General features: G+C 43.2%; 1 protein-coding gene and 1 long non-coding RNA gene across 3 annotated transcripts in view; one reads left to right on the top strand and one right to left on the bottom strand.

Moving 5' to 3' along the window:
* LOC109865631 (spectrin beta chain, non-erythrocytic 1) overlaps positions 1-5416 on the bottom strand; it is a 100986-nt gene extending 95570 nt beyond the window's left edge. For both annotated transcript variants that reach the window (XM_020453964.2, XM_020453961.2), the window contains exon 1: positions 5286-5416. The gene's annotated coding sequence lies outside the window, so the exon portion shown is untranslated. The remainder of the gene's footprint in view (positions 1-5285) is intronic.
* Positions 5417-11700: 6284 nt separating this feature from the next.
* LOC116355471 (uncharacterized) lies at positions 11701-12011 on the top strand. The gene is made up of 2 exons (XR_004204472.1): positions 11701-11802; positions 11889-12011. It is a non-coding gene; the product is annotated as an uncharacterized LOC116355471 (long non-coding RNA).
* Positions 12012-15091: the final 3080 nt, after the last annotated feature.

Here is a 15091-nt window from a genome sequence, read left to right as displayed (position 1 = left end):
TTCACTTTCTAAAAACCTGTTTTCGCTTTGTCATTATGAGCTATTGTGTCTGAATACTTTCCGAATGCACTGCATCTCCTCTGAATTTCACTAGCATACTTTCAACAACTTTCTGGTTGTCATTATACTCTCTCTCTCACTCTTATCAGATACTTACGAATCTAGGCCTCAATCCCCATTTCTGCCAACTTAAAGCCCCTATGACTACTACTTACCCATTGCTCTTGCTGTCCCTCTTTTGCCATAGTACAATTGTGTGTGTGTGAGGCACTTCAAGGAATCAGGGATTATCTATTCAGCACATTAATCATATGCTAAATGGGGCACACCATTTCAAGAAGTAGATACAATTAATATCTGCAGTGGCTGGTATTGAAATTGTTTGAGAGAGTAAAGGGAGCCAAGATGGATGCTGTCCTTCAGCTGTGTTAGCAGCTACAAGCTGGAAACTGACATGGAAACTGCACCAGTGGAACTCCAGGTCACGATTTCCTGCTTTCGTGGACCAAGAGACATGGAAAATGGGGGAACACAAATGATGAGGTTCATGACATGGGAAATGCATCCTCTTAGAATTAGCTCATCTTTTCCAGAGACTCTTCAACAACGTTCCCCTCCAGGCAAGAGTGATAGACCATGGGTAGCTCTGGTCCAGGGCGCTAGTGCTTTAAGGATGTGCACTAACACCGTTGGACAAGAGCTAGACCACAGACAAAACAAACAAAGGACGGTATAATGTCATTACAGCTGTAGCACAAATGAAAGCACAAAAAGACACAATTTCCAAGAGACTAGCCCAGCTGCAAAACTCAATTTTGAATAACATGACAATCCATTGCAAATGAGCTAAAGTTGAACGAGAGTTAGACACATCATTAACTACTTGGTTCTGTGCGAGCACTGCTACCAAATGACATTGATTGATTATATTATAACCTTATGTATATTAATCATACAGCCAACATTTAAGACAACTTCTTACTGCAGGGTCAGTCAGTGAAATCTTGGTGTGCAGCCCAGCTGTGCACCCTTGGGCAGGACACTGGTTCTAAGCCAGCTGTGCAAACGGCTAATGTGTCAAAACAGTAAGTGATCTGAATAAAATACAACTGGGAGCCTGTATCAGAAATGCAAGAAAAGCTTGTCGCTGTGTAACTCATCACCAAAAACAATACGTAGTACTAATGCTTTTAAGGTGCTATAGGCCCCAACCGAGGTTAGGAAGGACAAAACATCAACCCAACACAGTCTTTACTGTGCTTCTACCTCACAGGACAGATATTGAATTAGGGCACTTAGGGGGAAATCATGGAAACAAATGTGTACCAAGTATCCAGGGGAGGAGAATTGGGAAAGAGTAAAACTATTATAGGCTACTGCTGCTGCGCATGGTTCTCGCCCACTCCCAAGGGGTCTTTGTCATTTCCGCTAGTTCTGTTTGGGCTTAGATAACAGAGAGTACAGTATGCTATCAGTTATTTGGCTTCAGTTATGCCAAACATACCCCAGTCCAAACATTGGCGTATGTAATATTATATTTTCCTTGATCTACTGTTGTTTCCTAAATACTCATAGTATCAATAAATGGATGAAAAGATGGAACTGAATAACACAATGAAAATGACTAAACTATTACTACCAATTTCAAAGGGGGTGACACTCTAGACCCAAACTGTTATAGACCTATATCCATCCTGCCCTGCCTTTCTAAAGTCTTTGAAAGCCAAGTTAATAAACAGATCACTGACCATTTCGAATCCCACCATACCTTCTCCGCTGTGCAATCCAGTTTCCGAGCTGGTCACAGGTGCACCTCAGCCACGCTCAAGGTACTAAACGATATCATAACCGCCATCGATAAAAGACAGTACTGTGCAGCCGCCTTCATCGACCTGGCCAAGGCTTTCGACTCTGTCAATCACCACATTCTTATCGGCAGACTCAACAGCCTTGGTTTCTCAAATGACTGCCTCACCTGGTTCACCAACTACTTCTCAGACAGAGTTCAGTGTGTCAAATCTCTATGGGGGTACCACAGGGTTCAATTCTCGGGCCGTCAATTTTCTCTGTATATATCAACGATGTTGCTCTTGCTGCGGGTGATTCCCTGATCCACCTCTACGCAGACGACACCATTCTGTAAACATCTGGCCCTTATTTGGACACTGTTAACTAACCTACAAACGAGCTTCAGTGCCATACAACACTCCTTCTGTGGCCTCCAACTGCTCTTAAACGCTAGTAAAACCAAATGCATGCTTTTGGGTTCGCTGCCCGCAACCGCCCGCCTGATTAGCATCACTACTCTGGACAGTTCTGACCTAGAATATGTGGACAACTACAAATACCTAGGTGTCTGGTTAGACTGTAAACTCTCCTTCCAGACTCACATTAAACATCTCCAATCCAAATGTAAATCTAGAATCGGCTTCCTATTTCGCAACAAAGCATCCTTCACTCATGTTGCCAAACATACCCTCGTAAAACTGACCATCCTACTGATCCTCAACTTCGGCGATGTCATTTACAAAATAGCCTCCAACACTCTACTCAACAAATTGGATGCAGGCTATCACAGTGCCATCCGTTTTGTCACCAAAGCCCCATATACCACCCACCACTGTGACCTGTATGCAGTAGTCGGTTGGCCCTCGCTACATATTCGTAGCCAGACCCACTGGCTCCAGGTCATCTATAAGTCTATGCTAGGTAAAGCTCCTCCTTATCTCAGCTCACTGTTCACAATAACAACACCCACCCGTAGCACACGTTCCAGCAGGTATATCTCACTGGTCTTCCCCATAGCCAACACCTCCTTTGGCCGCCTTTCCTTCCAGTTCTCTGCTGCAAATGACTGGAACTAATTGCAAAAATCGCTCAAGCTGGAGACTAATATTTCCCTCACTAACTTTAAACATCAGCTAACCGATCGCTGCAGCTGTACATCTGTAAATAGCCCACCCAATCTACCTACCTCATCCCCATATTGTTATTTACTTTTCTGCTCTTTTGCACCTCAGTATTTCTACTTGCACATCATCTATCACTCCAGTGTTAATTTGCCAAACTGTAATTACTTCGCTACTATGGCCTATTTATTGCCTTACCTCCTCACGCCATTTGCACACACTGTATATAGACTTTCTTTTTTTCTATTTTGTTATTGACTGTACACTTGTTTATTCCATGTGTGTTGTGTTGTTTGTGTCGCACTGCTTTGTTTTATCTTGGCCAGGTCGCAGTTGTAAATGAGAACTTGTTCTCAACTATCTTACCTGATTAAATTAAGGTGAAATAAAAATAAATAAAATAAAAAATAAATTACATCAGCTTAAATGGCCTAGTATTTTAGACACAAAAAGGGCACTGGGGAGGCTGCAAGACTAATGGCTCAGTCTCTAGGCATTCTCAGACTTTGGTCCCTATAACAAGATAGTAAATTCCTTTTAGCCTAAAAGACACAGCTGTGGAAACTTGCTTGCAATGGTGGTCCTACTGAAGGGGAGATGGCCCAAGCATGTCCAAGTTGGCTGACCACTCCCAAAACAATGTACATAACATCACCCAAACCATTTTTTAAAAACATTTTAGTCAACACTCATATCCAGAGGGACTTACAGGAGCAATTATGCTCAAAGGCACTTCAGCCGATTTTTCAAATCTAGTCGGCACAGAGATTCAAACCAGCGATCTTTCGGTTACTGGCCCAATGCTCTTAACTGCTAGGCTACCAGCCACATGCGCGCACACGCATGATAACATGCGCACACACGCATGATAACATGCACACACACACAGCGAGGCTGTGTGGTCCTCACCTGTAACCCCAGTGGTCACAGCTGTTCCCCACCCTTCCACCCCCCTCTTTTACTGACCATCACCTGCCCTGATAGAAAACAGGATGCCACCCTCTCCACCACCTTTTTCACTATAACACATGCCGTTGTGTCAATTTCAAATACCAGCCCCAAACACACCAGGTATCAGTTTATGTGATGGCATTCATTGTCTTTTTAATAATTGATTCTTAAGATGCCTCTCAGACCGGACTTATGAAATGTGAGATATCTATCTCAAACAAATATAAGATGTTAAAAGCAGTTTGGAGTTAAAAGGTCCCGTGGATAAAATGGCTGGTTGCTTACAGTGGAAGGGGCATACAGTATCTGTGCAGTTTGAGCATGACTGTTTTATCAGTAATTTCACTGGATGAGCAGATAATGTAAGAAGAGTTTAGGGAAAATGGAGCCTGAAGGTGAGAGAAATTCAATTCAAGGCAGAATTCTGAAAATAATCTCTCCTTAGCCCGCATGTAGCATCAACTGCAAAGATTTAGTCCACCAAATTAAAACTATATTGGAGACACAAACAACATGTTGATGAGATACATGTAAAGTATTTGGTCACTAGCACATACTAAAGAAAACCATGTAGGTGATGCTTCACGTCCTCCAAGTTATCTTTTGAGGAGGAGCCGAACACTTGCGTATTGCTAGTTACTATATCATCATCGCATCAAGCAATGACAGATTTTAGCTGCCAATGTAACATTAGCCAACAGCGGCCATTTCAACTACCGATACACTTCACCTAAAATGAGTAATGTTGTCTATATCAATAACCCAAAATCATCAATCGTTAACAACTACGCACCACGTAAAACAAGGACCCTAACATAGTGGAATTTTTGTTATTGTGCACAACCTAACTCACACATCCTGTTAATGCCACAGTTAGCCTGTCTAACTGTACAGAATAAACACACCAGCTAATCCTTGCCCTCGCAGCATCACCATGAGCTACCTTTCGCGCAGCGCCACAGATCCGCACGACCACGCCTGTTTGCGTCCATTCTACTGTACCGTTATTCCACCCATAATGAAAGTCACAGAACACCATGCAAATTGATATCAGACAATATACAAATGAAATATTATCCAAATTGCGCATAATGTATAAGATAGGCCTTTAAATAAAGGCATTTCTGATATGAGCAGTAGGCCTACAACATCAACATGTCTAATGAATTTAATAGCATAGGCCTATAAAAAAAAACAAAGACCGACAAAACATAGTTTCAATCGTATGTCTATATACGTGATTCACGATTTCATATTTGCTTAATTTCACAATTTTCCATCACCTCATAGTACATTTAGGTAACCTATTTGCTTTGTAGCCAGTCGGTGGAACGGAGATTGTCTAACCTCGGCCCTAATTACATTATAACTGGCAATGTGATGAGATAAACTCGTCTGTTTGAAACAACACATTTTTTGACTTACCAATCAAATAATAAGGAACGAACTTCACCGCCTTCAGAGTCCGCAACGGGCAAACGAGAGGTTGGGCAACAAGAGCTGGGAATGACTGGGAGAATCCGCACTGCCGCCTCCAGTCCACCAAAAACTGTAATGCTGCACTGAATTTCGAAGGGGCGGGGACTATAGAGACTGAAGTAAACCTATCAGAGGCTACACTAAATAAAACAATCGGAATATTTGTTATAGATTATATTAAAAACATAAATTAAATATGACATAGTCTAGCCTACATCAACATAGAGTTTAAATCGGAAGTTTACATAGTTTTATTTATTTATTTTTATTTATTTATTTTTATTTCACCTTTATTTAACCAGGTAGGCAAGTTGAGAACAAGTTCTCATTTACAATTGCGACCTGGCCAAGATAAAGCAAAGCAGTTCGACACATACAACGACACAGAGTTACACATGGAGTAAAACAAACATACAGTCAATAATACAGTATAAACAAGTCTATATACGATGTGAGCAAATGAGGTGAGATAAGGGAGGTAAAGGCAAAAAAAGACCATGGTGGCAAAGTAAATACAATAGAGCAAAGGAGCAAAATAAATAAATAAATAAATCAAATAAATACAGTAGGGAAAGAGGTAGTTGTTTGGTTAAATTATAGGTGGGCTATGTACAGGTGCAGTAATCTGTGAGCTGCTCTGACAGTTGGTGCTTAAAGCTAGTGAGGGAGATAAGTGTTTCCAGTTTCAGAGATTTTTGTAGTTCGTTCCAATCATTGGCAGCAGAGAACTGGAAGGAGAGGCGGCCAAAGAAATAATTTGTTTTGGGGGTGACCAGAGAGATATACCTGCTGGAGTGCGTGCTACAGGTGGGTGATGCTATGGTGACCAGCGAGCTGAGATAAGGGGGGACTTTACCTAGCAGGGTCTTGTATATGACATGGAGCCAGTGGGTTTGGCGACGAGTATGAAGCGAGGGCCAGCCAACGAGAGCGTACAGGTCGCAATGGTGGGTTGTATATGGGGCTTTGGTGACAAAACGGATTGCACTGTTTGAGGCTATTTTGTAAATGACATCGCCGAAGTCGAGGATTGGTAGGATGGTCCGTTTTACAAGGGTATGTTTGGCAGCATGAGTGAAGGATGCTTTGTTGCGAAATGGGAAGCCAATTCTATATTTAACTTTGGATTGGAGATGTTTGATGTGGGTCTGGAAGGAGCGTTTACAGTCTAACCAGACACCTAGGTATTTGTAGTTGTCCACGTATTCTAAGTCAGAGCCGTCCAGAGTAGTGATGTTGGACAGGCGGGCAGGTGCAGGCAGCGATCGGTTGAAGAGCATGCATTTAGTTTTACTTGTATTTAAGAGCAATTGGAGGCCACGGGCGGAGCGTTGCATGGCATTGAAGCTTGCCTGGAGGGTTGTTAACACAGTGTCCAAAGAAGGGCCAGAAGTATACAGAATGGTGTCGTCTGCGTAGAGGTGGATCAGAGACTCCCCAGCAGCAAGAGCGACATCATTGATGTATACAGAGAAGAGAGTTGGTCCAAGATTTGAACCCTGTGGCACCCCCATAGAGACTGCCAGAGTTCCGGACAGCAGACCCTCCGATTTGACACACTGAACTCTATCAGAGAAGTAGTTGGTGAACCAGGCGAGGCAATCATTTGAGAAACCAAGGCTGTCGAGTCTGCCGATGTGGTGATTGACAGAGTCCAAAGCCTTGGCCAGATCAATGAATACGGCTGCACAGTAATGTTTCTTATCGATGGCGGTTAAGATATCGTTTAGGACCTTGAGCGTGGCTGAGGTGCACCCATGACCAGCTCTGAAACCAGATTGCATAGCAGAGAAGGTATGGTGAGATTCGAAATGGTCGGTAATCTGTTTGTTGACTTGGCTTTCGAAGACCTTAGAAAGGCAGGGTATGATAGATATAGGTCTGTAGCAGTTTTGGTCAAGAGTGTCCCCCCCCTTTGAAGAGGGGGATGACCGCAGCTGCTTTCCAATCTTTGGGAATCTCAGATGACACGAAAGAGAGGTTGAACAGGCTAGTAATAGGGGTGGCAACAATTTCGGCAGATCATTTTAGAAAGAAAGGGTCCAGATTGTCTAGCCCGGCTGATTTGTAGGGGTCCAGATTTTGTTGCTGTGGGGGGTGCAGTGCTGTTGACCGGGGTAGGAGTAGCCAGGTGGAAAGCATGGCCAGCCGTAGAAAAATGCTTATTGAAATTCTCAATTATGGTGGATTTATCAGTGATGACAGTGTTTCCTATCTTCAGTGCAGTGGGCAGCTGGGAGGAGGTGTTCTTATTCTCCATGGACTTTACAGTGTCCCAGAACCTTTTTGAGTTAGTTGCAGGAAGCAAATTTCTGCTTGAAAAAGCTAGCCTTGGCTTTTCTAACTGCCTGTGTATAATGGTTTCTATCTTCCCTGAACAGCTGCATATCACGGGGGCTGTTCGATGCTAATGCAGAACGCCATAGGATGTTTTTGTGTTGGTTAAGGGCAGTCAGGTCTGGGGAGAACCAAGGGCTATATCTGTTCCTGGTTCTACATTTCTTGAATGGGGCATGCTTATTTAAGATGGTTAGGAAGGCATTTAAAAAAAAAAAAACAGGCATCCTCTACTGACGGGATGAGATCAATATCCTTCCAGGATACCCCGGCCAGGTTGATTAGAAAGGCCTGCTCGCTGAAGTGTTTCAGGGAGCGTTTGACAGTGATGAGTGGAGGTCGTTTGACCGCTGACCCATTACGGATGCAGGCAATGAGGCAGTGATCGCTGAGATCTTGGTTGAAGACAGCAGAGGTGTATTTAGAGGGCAAGTTGGTTAGGATGATATCTATGAGGGTGCCCGTGTTTCAGGCTTTGGGGAGGTACCTGGTAGGTTCATTGATAATTTGTGTGAGATTGAGGGCATCAAGCTTAGATTGTAGGATGGCTGGGGTGTTAAGCATGTTCCAGTTTAGGTCGCCTAGCAGCACGAGCTCTGAAGATAGATGGGGGGCAATCAGTTCACATATGGTGTCCAGAGCACAGCTGGGGGCAGAGGGTGGTCTATAGCAGGTGGCAACGGTGAGAGACTTGTTTTTAGAGAGGTGGATTTTTAAAAGTAGAAGTTCAAATTGTTTGGGTACAGACCTGGATAGTAGGACAGAACTCTGCATGCTATCTTTGCAGTAGATTGCAACACCGCCCCCTTTGGCAGTTCTATCTTGTCTGAAAATGTTGTAGTTTGGGATGAAAATTTCTGAATTTTTGGTGGTCTTCCTAGGGCCAGGATTCAGACACAGCTAGAACATCCGGGTTGGCAGAGTGTGCTAAAGTAGTGAATAGAACAAACTTAGGGAGGAGGCTTCTAATGTTAACATGCATGAAACCAAGGCTATTACGGTTACAGAAGTCATCAAAAGAGAGCGCCTGGGGAATAGGAGTGGAGCTAGGCAGTGCAGGGCCTGGATTCACCTCTACATCGTCAGAGCATCAGAGTAGGAGTAGGATAAGGGTACGGCTAAAAGCAATACGAATTGGTCGTCTAGAACGTCTGGAACAGAGAGTAAAAGGAGGTTTCTGGGGGCGATAAAATAGCTTCAAGGTATAATGTACAGACAAAGGTATGGTAGGATGTGAATACAGTGGAGGAAAACCTAGGTATTGAGTGATGATGAGAGAGATATTGTCTCTAGAAACATCATTGAAACCAGGAGATGTCATTGCATGTGTGGGTGGTGGAACTAATAGGTTGGATAAGGTATAGTGAGACTAGAGGCTCTACAGTGAAATAAGCCAATAAACACTAACCAGAACAGTAATGGACAAGGCATATTGACATTAAGGAGAGGCATGCTTAGTCGAGTGATCACAAGGGTCCAGTGAGTAGTGAGGTTGGTTGGGGTCACGGCGATTTAGCCGGAGCTAGCCGGACCATCGGTAGCAAGCTAGCATAGGATGGAGGTCTGTTATTAGCCACCTCGTGCGTTTCCGTTGGTAGGATCAGTGGGGTTCCGTGTGGTAGAGGGGATGAATACAATTCACACACAAAAAAAACAGATATAGTTATAGAGGCCCAAGAAAAAAAAGAAAAAATAATAATAATTGTCCGATAGGTCTATTCAGATAGCAGCCGATAAGACAGCTAACGGTTAGCGGACCGCAGATGGGCGTTCAGGTAACGTCGGACGGAGGAGCCAGCCGGATAACTCCCTCGGGTAGATGACGTCGGTAGTCCAGTTGTGAAGGCCCGGTGGGGCTCCGCGTTGGCAGTAAAACGGGTAGGTGATTGTAGCCCAGGAGTGATTGATGGAACTCTTCAGCTGGCTAGCCCCGGAATAATTGATGTTTGCTCCGGAATCGACGAAAGCCGGATAGCAGCTAGCTAGCTGCGAGATCCAGGTATAAATGTCCAGAGTTAGCGGTTGAAATCCAGGGACATGGAGAGAAATAGGTCCGGTATGTTCCGGTCCGAGCCGCGCCGTACAAAACTGACGATAGATTTGAGCTAAACCGTGGTCCAGATGAGAAAAAGGTGTTTCTCCCCCTCAAGTCAATGTCTCCATGCCTTCAGAGCCTTGACGACAGCCAACAGCTCCTGGTCCCCCACGTCATAGTGTCCTCCGCCGAACTAAGCTTCCTCGAGAAAAAGGCACAGGGGAGGAGCTTTGGTGGCGTACCCGAGCACTGAGAGAGCACGGCTCCTATCCCAGCCTCGGACGCGTCCACCTCCGGATGGGCCAGCACGGGAGCAGAGGTAAACAGAGCCCTGGGGTGACCAAAAGCCCTGTCCGCCACTGCAAACGCACCGGTCCCCCCTTCAGCAGTGAGGTAATGGGAGCCGCTACCTGACCAAAACCCCGGATAAACCTCCGGTAGTAATTGGCAAACCCTAGAAACTGCTGCACCTCCTTTACCGTGGTGGGAGTCAGCCAATTAGGCACAGCTGAAATGCGGTCACTCTCCATCTCCACCCCTGAAGTGGAAATGCGGTACCCTAGGAAGGAGACGGACTGTTGGAAGAACAGGCATTTCTTAGCCTTGACGTACAGGTCATGCTCCAACAGATGACCAAGCACCCTGCGCACCAGGGACACATGCTTGGTGCTTGTAGCGGAGTATATCAGAATGTCATCAATATACACCCTGCCCGTGCAGGTCCCTGAAAATCTTGTCTATAAAGGCTTGGAAGACTGATGGAGCATTCATCAACCCGTACGGCATGACGAGGTACTCATAATTCCCTAAGTTAGTACTGAAAGCAGTCTTCCACTCGTCTCCCTCCCAGACACGCACCAGGTTGTACGTGCTCCTGAGATCTAGTTTGGTGAAGAAGCGCGCCCCGTGCATTGACTCAATCGCTGTGGCTATGAGAGGTAGCGGGTAATGGGGTGGTAATTGAGTCGCCTTCTTGTTGGAGAAGGCGAGAGCCAAATCGGCATATTCAGAGGGGATGCGCACAATGGAAACCTGGTCTGGACTCCCCTAAACATCCCTAAACATCTACCCGAGCACTCTCGCGACCACCCTGTGAGAGCCCTCTGTTGCCACGAGACAGTGGGGTCATGACAGGCTAACCAGGGTAGGCCTAGCACCACGGGAAACGCAGGAGAGTCCAATAAAGAGAATGATTATCTCCTTGTGATCCCCCTGCGTCACCATGCCCAGAGGAGCGGTGGCATCCCTAATCCGGACCCTAATGGTCGACTGTCTAAGGCGTGAACGGGGAAGGGAACAGCCATGGGAACAATCGGGATCTCTAAACTATAGGCAAACGATTTGTCTATAAAATTAAAACTAGGAACCTTTTTTGTTACTGGCCAAATTCTCTAATCGTCTAGTTCCAGAGATGTATATTGGTGTCTAGATGCTGGACTGCGGTATTCTGATATGAATGGTTTGATCATTCAACTGGCTGCATGATTGGATTGTCTACCAACTATCAGAAAATAACACTGATACAATTTAACCCCACTTTCAGTCTTGGTTTCATCAGCTGTTTTCAAATGACAGACACTGAATTTTGACTGCACAGGACTTTTAAACATGTAGCAGAATTTCAATATTTAGCCAGGAAGTACCTAGGTTACATCTGAAATGGAACCCTATTCCGTATAAACTACTTCTGACCAGGGCACATGTGGGACGCAACAGAAGATTACAGCATGCATGTGCTGCAATGTTATGTCCATGTTACTTGTGTCCAGATGCTGCGATACGACCCATGACCCCCTGTGAGCGTGCTAGATATGCTGCGACACATGGCCCAATTGGAGCCTACATCCCCATGTGCGACGCTGCTGGACGATACACCCAAAAGCAATGTTCGGGCTCTACAGGCTAACACGGACGCACATACACATTTAATTCTCCAATTCAGTTGAAAGTTACACATACAATATTTACACTTTACTGTAACATGTCTATTTCTGGTTGGTTACTGTTGGTGTGTGACCACTACTGGACAGAAGATCCAGGGTACGGACACTCCACCAGGCACTGCTATCAACTGCTAGCAACTGTTCCAAGGTGTGTGTGTGTGTGTACATACTCATTCACTAAATGTTATTTCTTTGCAGCTGATTCTGGATGTTAATGTTTTTGTCTAATTGTAGATGAAGGGCGTTGGAATGGAGACGTTGAAAAGACGGACAGTTGTCTTTACTGTACTACAGGTACTGATTCACATCCCATTTAAATACATGAAGAAATCCAGAGATTAAACTGTTGATTTACTTTTATTGTTGGTGTGATATGCTGAACAATATATCTGAACCAGTCCATTTCTGGGAAATGGAGGAAGGAGTAGGACTGAATTACCGGCAGTTACAAGAATTGAAGGTAGTCCAATTCCACGTGACCATTTAGTAATTAGGCTTCTCCAAGCTCTGATGCTGGTGATGGTCATTAGTAGTCTACCGCACTTGCTAACTGCCTGCTACTCAGCACTATATTGTCCCTCTAATCACTGTCATCAATGTAATTTGAAAATCAAAATCGCTTAATGAGCTCTATAACCTATGCAATTGCGTGAGAACAGCCTGATGGCTTTACTTTAAAAGAGGATCCCATCAGCTTCTATAGGCTCCAGGCAAAGTTTGAACACACCGACTCATTCCAGGGTGTCAGTAAAAATATTTTCTGCAGTGTATAATAGTGATGACATCGAGTATGAAATAACACGTATGTCTTAAACAAATCAAAATATTTTGAGATTCTTCAAAGAAGCCACCCTTTGCACACTCTTGGCGTTCTGTCACGATGATTTTCAATCCCAATGATGCCTAATCAATAGCTTTGACCAATCCAAGGTTTGTAAGACAATGGGTTTAATAATTAGGCAAAGACTCAGATTATGCAAAAGATTAACACATTTTATTCAGAGAACGTTCTGAAGTCCATTATACAAAGACGTCCATTTTATACTGGCTCCTTACTTACAGTTGAATTGTTCTTGGTATTTTCTTAGGCACACATTTTGCTCTCTCCCAGTCCAACCTAGTTGGAGTTTAACTTGTTGATGCACCCCATCCCGGTAGCGGGATAATTGTAATCAGCAACGCTGAATAGCATAGCGCCACAGTCAATTAATATTACTACAAAATATTCATGAAATCACAAGTGCAAAACACAGCTCAGCCTTTTGTTAATCCACCTGTTGTCACAGATTTTGAAATTATGCTTTACAGCGAAAGCAATCCAAGCTTTTTTATGTTTATCGATCGCATGACAAAGCGTTATGAACATTGCTTTTCGTGACCAAGCTACTTTGATGCTATCAAATTAATCGCTTAACTTTGATCTTTGGATGTTTTCACTCACGAGACTGCCAGTTACACAACAAATGTTCCATAAAGATTATTTTTAGATCCAAAATACCTCTTGTTTGTATGTTCAGAAATCCACAGGAAAGAGCAGTCATGACAAATAGTCAATAGTTTCCAAAATGTCCCCAGAAACATGTCCAATGTTTTTTATAATCAATCATCAGGTTGTTTTTAAAATATATAATCAATAATATCAACCGCAAATGTCTTTCACAGTAAGAGAGGGAAAAGCAATACCTATCCAAATTCTGTTGCGTGAGCAAAACTCATGTGACCACTTGACGCGACGTTATCGTTCTGGCTCATTTTTGACAATAGAAGCCACTTCCTGTTTTGATTTTCCTCAGGGTTTCGCCTGCAATATCAGTTCTGTATACTCAGACAATATTTTGTTGGAAACTTTAGTGTTTTCTATCCAATAATAATATGCATATATTAGCAACAACTGGAGCTGGCCGTTTTACAATGGGCACCTTTTCATCCAAGCTACTCAATACTGCCCCTGCAGCCATAAAGAAAGTGTTGCAATTTTAACAACAGCATTTCTTCATCTTTATGCTTTCGTTAATCTTCTTGATATTCTTCCTTTTATTCTGGAGCAAATTTGAGCAAATTGCTCAAGGGCCACGGTTGATTCATCTGTGAAGACGACGTTCTTGAATGTCTCGCCAATTTTGATCCATGCCTGGGCCTGCTGAACGGAAAGTTCTGTTTGTCAGACAAATCATTGGGTTGAAACTACAGAACAGTACAAATACAAGTGAACACACATGGTTAATGTTCTGGGAATTTACTTTGGGAATAAATATTACTGATTTACAGAAATATTGGAACAAAGTTGTCTAATGAAGGCAAACTATTTAGAATCCTCCAATTCTGTAGCCTACTCCCGACCGTCACAATGTACAGCGCCATATTCTCCATTCCATCCTAACGGAAGCTCTGAATAGAAACACCATAATATTCATCAAATTTCTTCAAATCAATCCCATATACTAAGTTGTTACAAAAAAAGTTTTCAATTCTCTGGTAATGCCAATACGGAATAGTATCAAATGCTTCTCAAACTAGCAGTAACAGAAAAATGGCTGAGAATTAAATGACATGCCACAGAATTCTGTGGCAGCACGCAAGGTGTGCCGCAACTTTTAAAGGAGTTACCACTGTGTAAGAATGCTGTTTATTGACTGTAGCTCAGCATTGAACCTTTCTAGCGCTAGCGGAACCCCTCGACAACATTCCGCTGAAATGGCAGCACGTGAAATTCTAAAATATTTTTGGGAAATATGTAACTTTCACACATTAACAAGTCCAATACAGCAAATGAAAAACTTCTTGTTAATCTACCCATCGTGTCCGATTTAAAAAAATGCTTAACAGCTAAAGCACAACATATGATTATGTTAGTTCACCGCCAAGTCGAAAAAACAGCCATTTTCCAGCCAAAGATAGGATTCACAAAAAGCAGAACTATAGATCAAATGAATCACTAACCTTTGATGATTTTCATCAGATGACACTCATATGACATCTTACACAATACATGTATGTTTTGTTCGATAATGTGCATATTTATATCCAAAAATCTCAGTTTACATTGGCGCCTTACGTGCAGTAGTTTTTTGATTCCAAAATATCCGGTGATTGATCCACAATCACCCAATATAGATAGTTTGGGATGAGTTGAACCGCAGAGCTAAGAAAAGCAGCCAACAAGTGCCCAGCATATGTGTGCGCTCCTTCAAGACTGTTGGAAAAGTATTCCAGGTGAAGATGGTTGAGAGAATGACAAGAGTGTACAAACCTGTCATCAAGGCAACGGGTGGCTACTTTGAGGTATCTCAAAAATAAATATTTTGATTTGTTAAATACTTTTTTGGTTACTATATGATTTCATAGGAGCTATTTCATAGTTTGATTTGTTCTATTATTCTACAATGTAGAAAATAGTAAAAATGCAGAAAAACCCTTGAATGTGTCAACTTTTGACT

This window comes from Oncorhynchus kisutch, linkage group LG20 (genome assembly GCF_002021735.2).
Source record: "Oncorhynchus kisutch isolate 150728-3 linkage group LG20, Okis_V2, whole genome shotgun sequence".
Taxonomy (NCBI): domain Eukaryota; kingdom Metazoa; phylum Chordata; class Actinopteri; order Salmoniformes; family Salmonidae; genus Oncorhynchus; species Oncorhynchus kisutch.
Note: the sequence above shows the minus strand (reverse complement) of the source record. Positions and strands in the feature narration are given on the sequence as shown.